This window comes from Myodes glareolus, chromosome X (genome assembly GCF_982192425.1).
Source record: "Myodes glareolus chromosome X, mMyoGla1.1, whole genome shotgun sequence".
NCBI lineage: Eukaryota > Metazoa > Chordata > Mammalia > Rodentia > Cricetidae > Myodes > Myodes glareolus.
The window spans coordinates 97,238,339-97,247,526 of record NC_142053.1 but is presented as its reverse complement, the minus strand read 5'-3'; the positions used below and the strand labels follow the sequence as shown (position 1 = coordinate 97,247,526).

At 43.3% G+C, this 9,188-nt stretch overlaps 2 pseudogenes; both read left to right on the top strand.

Annotated features, from left to right (window-relative positions):
- Positions 1-2,161: 2,161 nt before the first annotated feature.
- On the top strand, positions 2,162-3,935 carry LOC125410302 (actin, cytoplasmic 2 pseudogene; annotated as a pseudogene).
- Positions 3,936-4,528: 593 nt separating this feature from the next.
- On the top strand, positions 4,529-8,477 carry LOC125410329 (uncharacterized; annotated as a pseudogene).
- The last annotated feature ends 711 nt before the right edge of the window (positions 8,478-9,188 follow it).

Sequence of the window (9,188 nt, the reverse complement as noted above, 5' to 3'; positions counted from 1 at the left end):
AAAGGGTTCATGTGGCTTATACTTCCATATCACTGTTGGTTGCTGAAGAAGTTAGGACAGGAACTCAAAAAGGGCAGGAACCTGGAGATAGAAGCTGATGCAGAAGTCATAGAGGGATGCTGCTTACTGACTTTCTCTTTATGGCTTGCTCTGTCTGTTTTCTTATAGGACCTAGTGATGCGGGAGAATTGTCAGTATTCTGTCAATCATATTTTAATAAAACGCTGATTGGCCAGGCAGGCAGTATAGGCGGGAAAACCAGACAGGAAGTAGAGGTGATGCAATGAGAACAGGAGAATTCTGGGAAGCAGAGAGGTTCCTCTGCCATTCTTGTGCAGACCACTGAAGAGGCAGCATGTAACTTGCCCTGCTGAGAAAGGTACGGAGCCATGTGCTAACATAGGTAAGGATAATGGGGTAACATAAGTTATAAGAGCTAGTAAGTAGCCGACCTAATGGGCCAATCAGTTTATAACCTTATGGAGTCCTGTGTGTGATTCTCTTTGGGATTTGCCGGCTGTTGGGTACCGGGCGGGATGGGAAACCCCAACAAGCCGGCCCCCTCATGTTACAACCTAGGACCTTCAGCCCAAGAACAGCACCACCCACAATGGGTTGAGATCTCCCCCATCATTTACTTATTAAGAAAATGCCCTACAGCCTCACCTATACCCCCATCTTACAGAGGCATTTTCTCAATTGATGTTCCTTCCTTTCAGATGACTATACTTTGTATCAAGTTTACATAAAAGTAGTCAGTACAAAACTGTTTTATTTATTTTATGTTTATGAGTGTTTGTCTGACTCGTTTGTGCACCAAATCACCCATGAAGGCCAGAAAATATCCTCCGATTCCCTGGGACTGGAGTTATGGCCAGGTGTGAGCCACGAAGTCGATGCTGAGAACTGAAGCCATGTCCTCTGGAAGAGTAGCTAGGACTCTTAACCACTTATCCATCTCCAAGCCTTTATTAAGTAGTTTAAATTCATTTTTATATAAAATGAATTCATGGGTTTTCCTCTTTGAGTATTATACCACAAACAATATATTGAAGTGTGAAGAAATAAGCGATGAAAGAATAACAAGTATCTTCTCTATTCACTCTTCTTTGCTCATTTTGTTCTTCTGCTTCGTTGGACCTGTGTGCCTAGGGAAAGGAAGGTTATTCAACTTTACCCATAGTAAGAAGTAAAACAGTATGCTTTTACAAACTTCTGAAAAATCAGGTGGCCGTCATTATACTGCATGTTTTTTTTGTTAATATGATACAACATAGAGTTACAAAGGAATTGGGACTCAATTAGAAGATCCACCCATTGGATTGCCTGAAGGCAAGTAATAGATCATTTTCTTGTTTAATGATTGAGAGGGCCTAACACCTCTGTGGGCAGTGCGAATCCTGGGCTTCTGGTCCTGGCTGGTTTAAAAAAGCAGGTAGAGCAAGCTATGGGGAGCAGACCAGAAAGCAGTGTTTTTTCATGGCTTCTGCTTCTTTCAGTGCCTGCCTCCAGGTTCCTGCCTTGAGTTCCCAACCTGACATTTTTCATGATGTGCTGTGATTTCAAAGAATAAGTGAAATAAACCTTTTGCTTCTCAAGATGCTTTTGGCTATGACATTTTATCACAATAATAAAAACCTTAACTAAGACAGTCATGTTCACAGTAAAACACAAAAAGAGAAAAGGTGAATTTGTTTGTAACCCAAACACAGCTCTCCCATGAACTCACCAATTGTGACTTCCAATAGCTAATCTGTGTCTAAAAGATTTATGGAAGGTCATGTGTCCCCAGACTCTCTAAGAAAGACACTCAACTTTTATGGTGGAACATCTTTTTTTCCTTTCTCTAGGTAAGTAACTTTTTTCTCTTTTAAAAATAATTTTCTTTGTTATGACCATTAGATATTATAGTGACTATTTGATGCATGATTTCAAAAGCAAATTTCCTTTGAAAGGCCTCTCACAGACAAAGGGAGATTTAACATGTTGGTTCTTTATGGATATGTATATATATATACATACATATATATATGTATGTATGTATGTATGTATATATTCATTGCTCACAATACACCATTATGCCCTAGTAGCCAAGGAAACATAAGAATTTTGGGTCGAGTCCGCGTCCACCCGCGAGCACAGGTCTTTGCCACTCCACACCCGCCACTGGCTCATCATGGATGAAGATAACCCTGCGCTCGTTATCGACAACGGCTCCGGCATGTGCAAAGCCGGCTTCGCGGGCGACGATGCTCCCCGGGCCGTCTTCCCCTCCATCGTGGGCCACCCTAGGCACCAGAGCGTGATCATGCGCATGGGCCAGAAGGACTCCTACGTGGGCGACGAGGCCCAGAGTAAGAGAGGTATTCTGACCCTGAAGTACCCTATTGAACACGGCATTGTCACCAACTGGGAAGACATGGAGAAGATCTGGCACCACACCTTCTACAATGAGCTGTGTGTGGCCCCCAAGGAGCACCCTGTGCTGCTCACCGAGGCCCCCCTGAACCCCAAGGCCAACCGTGAAAAGATGACCCAGATCATGTTCGAGACTTTCAACACCCCAGCCATGTACGTTGCCATCCAGGCCCTGCTGTCCCTGTATGCCTCTGGTCGTACCACTGGCATTGTGATGGACTCTGGAGACGGAGTCACCCACACTGCGCCCATCTATGAGGGTTATGCTCTCCCTCATGCCATCCTGCGTCTGAACCTGGCTGGCCGGGACCTAACAGACTACCTCATGAAGATCCTGACCGAGCGTGGCTATAGCTTCACCACCACAGCCGAGAGGGAAATCGTGCGTGACATCAAAGAGAAGCTGTGTTATGTTGCCCTGGACTTTGAGCAAGAGATGGCCACTGCTGCATCCTTTTCATCCCTGGAGAAGAGCTACGAGCTGCCTGACGGGCAGGTCATCACTATTGGCAATGAGCGGTTCCGTGCCCCTGAGGCTCTTTTCCAGCCTTTCTTCCTGGGTATGGAATCTTCTGGCATCCACGAAACTACCTTCAATTCCATCATGAAGTGTGATGTCGACATCCGCAAAGACCTCTACGCCAACACAGTGCTGTCTGGTGGCACCACCATGTACCCAGGCATTGCTGACAGGATGCAGAATGAGCTAACTGCTCTGGCTCCTAGCACCATGAAGATCAAGATCATTGCTTCTCCCGAGCGCAAATACTCTGTGTGGATCGGTGGCTCCATCCTGGCCTCCCTGTCCACGTTCCAGCAGATGTGGATCAGCAAGGAGGAGTACGATGAGTCCGGCCCCTCCATAGTGCACCGCAAATGCTTCTAGGCAGACTCTGACTGAGCTGCGCTTAACATAACTTGCGCAGAAAAAATAAAAAAAGAGAGAGACATCATTGGCATGGCTTTATTTGTTTTTTGTTTTTTGTTTTTATTTTTTTTTAAAGAGTTTTGTTTTGTTTTGGCGCTTTTGACGCAGGATTTAAAAACTGGAACGGTGAAGGCGACAGCAGTCGGTTGGAGCAAGCATCCCCCAAAGCTCTACAATGTGGCTGAGGACTTTGATTGTTCATTTTTTCTTTCTTTCTTTTTTTTTTTACACTTTTTAATAGTCATTCCAAGTATTCATGAGATATGGCTACAGGAAGTCCCTCACCCTCCCAAAAGCCACACCCATTCCATAGGGGAGGATGGCTGAGTCAACAGCCTGAGTCCACACCAGGGAGGTGACAGCATTGCTTCTACGTAAATTGTGTACTGCAAAATTTTTTTTAAATCTTCTGCCTTAATACTTTTTTGTTTTTTTAGTTTTGAATGGTCAGCCATCATGGCCCTCCTTTTTTTTTTTGTCTCTCCAACTTTGGTCTCCCTGGGAGCGGGTTGAGGTGTTGAGGCAGTCAGGGATTGCCTGTACACTGACTTGAGACCGGTTTAATAAAAGTGCACACCTTACAAACAAACACACAAAAAAGAATTTTGATAGTTGCTTACTTATTTTACAGTTCACAGTTGCTAGCACTTAGACAAAGTGGCAAGTATTTTATATTTTTCATGTAGTTTTCATTAACCCCTTTCACTTTCACAGGGCACAGAAGGCCAGAGAAAGCCCTTGGGATATGATTAGGTGTGTGTAACTTCGGCTGACTATCTTAAGTGCCAGGCAGCCCAGAGTGTGACTATGAGGTCTACAGGTGCTTCAGTGCCCATTGTATCTGTGAAGCTTCCTGAAGCTGAGTATATAAATTAACCTTTGCATGCTATTTCCCTGGTCTATCAAATGGGGATAATGATTGTGTGGCTATCATGGGAGGGTCAGTAATATCAGGTGTGATAATACCTCTGAACTGTTTAAATGGCGCTCCAACTAAGCCAAGCACAAGTGAGGAATGGGAAAGGTTTGTGAGAGCCAGGGATTGGCGAGACTTTGTTCTGAATTGCAATATTTGCCTAGCAGAACTGTTTTTGCTGAAGGGGCTTCCCGTCTTCTTGCGACTCCCTCTATTGTACGTTTCCTGTAACTAGGAAAAACATTTATGATCCAGTCATCACACAAATGGATGTCCTCACCCACAATATACAAAGGCAAAATCTTAAACCTAGTTACACGGAGTCTTTCAAATTGGGTCTTTATGAAGCACGCATCTATTCCTTGGGTTGCAGGCATGGGTAGCACCAAATCCTACAAGGTTAGCTCACTTATTAGGCAGAGCAGCAAGCTCCATCCTATCTCCAGTTCTGCTTCAAAGCACACTGCTCCTCCAGGCCACTGCTTGAGATCTGCCTCGGCAAGGAAAGCTCATGGGTAGGGGAGTTACCCAAGCCACTATCACCTGCACACCCATCTAGCTGATATAACTTCCCAAGTAGTACTGCTACTGTCTTCTTCCAGGCAGGAAACACATCCAACAGACAACTGTGAAGCAGTGGGTAGCTGTTAGGGAAGGTTTCCTGGCAAGGGGATACAATGCCCTCAAGCCTTCAGAATGGGCACTGGTAATGGCATTATCCCCATAAAAATCCTCCATCTTCCTTTCTGCTAAATTACGCAGCAGGGGTCCTGAGGGTCTGAGGTTTAAAATTTTTAACTGGCTTTTCTTCATTTATTTTATGTAGTGACCACAGTTTTCTCTTTCTCCTCTACTCCCATTCCCTCCCCCACCCGAGATGACTCCTATCTACCCCTCTCCATCAACTCCCCCTCAGTCTCCATTCAGGAAGGGGCAGGCCTCCCAAGGGCTTGAATAAAGTCTGGCTTATCAGGTTGAGCTAGGACTGAACTCCTCCCCTTGCATCAAGGCTGGGCAAGGTAATTCAGCATGGGGAATAGGTTTCCAAAAGGCAGCTAAATGCCAGGGACAGGTTCTGATTTCACTGCTAGGAGTCTTTCAAATAGTCCAAGCTCCCCAGCTGGCCCACACATGCACAGGGCCTAGGCCAGTCCCATGCAGGCTCCCTAATGCTACACCTAAAGATTTGAACTAAGAGAAAGTCCCAAAAGTTTGTCTGACAATGTCAATATGGAGTGTAGGGTTTTGTTAAAGATATCTGTCAGGGTAATTTTTTAGTTTAACTGAAATAAAATCAATTACATAAATGTGAAAGTTTGAGTAAGACACGGGTAATAATTAGTAATATCTGTGATTCCACCTATTTTACACAGAGATTTTGGATATGTAGTATTGAGAAATTAATTCAGGGTCTCACACATGTTATCTCTCACTGTACCGCTGGAATAGGCCCAAACTGCTTACCTATAGATTTTTGAAGGTCATTTACCCTGTGGTTTTATTTTTTAAAAATATGTATAGCTTCCTTCAGAAAGGTGCACATTTCAAAACTATGTACAAATAAGAATGACAGTGTACCCACTCAGGGGATCTGAGAAGGGTTCCTTTAAAGGAGCGTACCTGCTGTGTTCACATCTCTTTTACTACATATATAAACATACATATGTCAAGTATGTTATTATTTTGACTTAAATAGGTTTACTATGTGTATTGTTTTTTCATTTTTGTTTTTTTCTTAAGGTGATATAGAAAAGTCCAATTTGTAATAGTTATAAATGTTCTGCTACAATTCTTTAAGAAATGACAATTTGAGTACTGCTCCACTTATTGTTTAAGTTAATAACATTGAAATATTACAAACAGAGGTGAAAAGGTATCATCTTGCATATTATATTGCAAACTCTTCTGTCATTATTAATTCCAAACACTGACATTCCTAGTCAACAAATATAAACATTTCGGCATTTGATGGATATTATGAAATTATTGTCCAAAGTATCTTAAAAGTGGTTACTTCTGCCACACTTGGGTTTCCAGCCTTCTTCTGTTGTGACTTACAGTGTATTAAGCCATAATACATAGATAGATCACTTAAATACAACTTTGAGACAGCAGGGACACGGTATAAGCACTTAGTGCTTTATACACCTGGACACATTCTGGTTTTTTTGCTCCTTCTCTGTGTTCCTGGCTTTACTCTACTTCTTCACTCTCGTCTTCAGCTTTGCTGTGGCAAAGGAGTGCAACTTCAAACTGAGCGGACTCATCTGCAACCTCTCAGCTTTGGTGTTTGAAATCATCTTTGCGAGCAGTCGATGCTGGCACCTGTGGGACTTTGACAACAGGGTTGTGCCGTTTGTGTCCATTGGACTTTGGGAAGCTTATTACCTGCAAGAGTTTGATATCTCTGGGTCTGTGATAAGGAGGCTGGTGACGGCCCTATCAACTCAACATTTCAGTATGCACAGACACTGATAGTGTGGGCCGTTTTGATGAAACCTGTACTCCTTATTTTCAGTGCAGTGGCCATTAAATGCAGTGGCATGAAAGACCCACTTGTTAATATGCAGATATGTTTATACAGGATCTCTTTTTTCGTTTTGTGTGTCAGCTACTTTCGTGCATTTGTTTCTGTGAGCTGGAATCATGATGTAGGCCTTTATGGCCAAACCATATTTGATTTTCCACCCACCTTTCCTGTTGAGAAAGATGCTCTTATAAAGAAACACCACACTGCTGTGCTCCCAATAGGGACCCTGACAGCTACCACATCCCTCTTTGGTGTGAGTATGTTCCTCTTTGAGATGAACTCTGACGCCACAGAGTGAAGTGATGGTCCCCTATGTTTTCAAGCTGATCATTCAAAAGGCCGGAAGTGAGGACTCTGGCATTTGTAACATCCGCCAGAAAATCCCTTTAAGAAATTTCGCATGGAGGAAGTCCAAGCCCCCCCCCCCCCCCCGACTTCTCTTAGGACTGGAGAGCGAGGGGGGAGTGGGAGGGAAATGGGAGGATGAGAGGAGGTGGAAATTTGAAATAAATAAATAAATAAAATAGCTATAAAAAAAGAAATTTTGCATGTGCACGTATTGCTAATGCAATTATCAAGTCATTCCGAGTAAAACATCAACCTGGTTTCCGCGGGTATGAGTCAAGCTTATATTTTCTCCTACTTGTCTTATGTGTGGTTTTCTTTAAAGGTGTTCATACATTAAAGTCTACCAACCACAAGAATGTGTTCAGATACTGTCACAATCTGTGGCAGACAAAAGTGCTGATGAAATGTAAATAGCATAAACTGAAAGGACTGATGCTAAGGTGGGAGGTTTGCAGTTAAACTGAAAAATAACATGCCGGGATGCCATCGTGTTTGCAGGTTGGAGACCTTTAAGTCCTGGTATGCTTTGCATGTAGAGCAGGACTTCCTGCCCTTGGCACTGCTTAGCAGATTTTTTGGGGTTTCTTTTGAGTAGGAAGGCCAATCTGTGTATTGAGGATGCTGAGTGCCTTCTGTAGTATCCCCTCACTAGGAGTTAGTGGCCAGCTTCTCTCCCCCTGCTTGCAAATGTCTCAAATGCCCAGGAAGTCCCAGTGTGCTTTGATGTTAAGAATGGATCACCATGGGAAAGCACTGGGCTTTCTATGGCCATGATCCAGGTGGGCAGAAGAACTGCAATGGATTGAGAATTAGGAAGAATGTGTAACACTGCTCTAGTTCCTCTACGTCCCATATGGAAAGCAAGTGAAAATATCCTCTTGTGACACAATTCAGTGTCTTTGGAGATATGGGATAGGGAGCTGTTATATTCAGATGTCTATATTTCCCAAGGAGAGCATCCTAAATCATGCGGCCCTATCTTGGAGGAGCTGGAAAGCAGTGTATGGCTGTGAGTAGGCCAGCCCGCAGGACAAGTGATTACACAAAGTGTTCCCTTGAGTAGCTGCATTCACACTTCTGTCCTCTCTGTTTAGTTCCATCTTTCACCATCATACAGAGCAGAAGACCCTGGGGAAAAAGAAGCAGAAGCACTAAACAGCGTAGCTAAGGAGAAAGATGAGTTGTCCGTCTGTGTAAACTATCTGAGGTATCCAGGCAGGCCAAAGGAGCACTGGCACAAGCAGTTGCTGCTGTTTAAGTGCAGTTTAATGCTAAATTTCCAGCTCAGGCTACATCAGCTGACTAAGTTTGACTATCCTTCCCAGTACACCAAGTAAAGACATGTTTTATTATTGAAAGGAGTTGAAATAAATCCACTGGGAATAGAAAAAATTATCCTAAACCTGTGTTTGTTGTAAGTAGGGACACATGTTTAAACAAAGAAGAATCCTCTGATTGTGGGTGACAGCTGTATGACGGGGGCAGTGTGTGGGGCCACTGACAGTGGCATCGGTATTTATCCATAGTGCATGAACTGGCTTTTTGAAATGCATTCTCTTTGGAGAAATACATTAATCAACCTAGACATGGGGAGAGGGCCTTAGTCCTACCTCAAAGCAATGTGCTAGACTTTGTTGATTCCCCATGGGAAGCCTTACTCTCGCTGAGGAGTGGATGGGGGGTGGGGTGGGAGAAAGGTGGATGAAACAGGAGGAGGGGAGGGGATGGCAACTGGGATTGCTATGTAAAATGAGAAAGGACTGTTTTAAAAATAAACTAATTAATTAAAAAAGTTGAAATGCAAAAGAAAGTGCTTAGAAACTTGTGCTGAGGTTTAAAATACAGTCTATTTTTACAGAAAAAAATTCAACCAGAAAAATCTACTCCCTACCTCTGCTTCAGATATAAAATTTGAGATAACTGTATTTTAATTTTGTAAATAAACCAAGGTGTTATTAGTTTAAAAAAAACAGAGATGGAATCAAAGAAAGAAAGTGGGAGGTTTCCATCATAAAGGAAGGCGGGTGAAGTTGAGGTCCTGCCCTCAT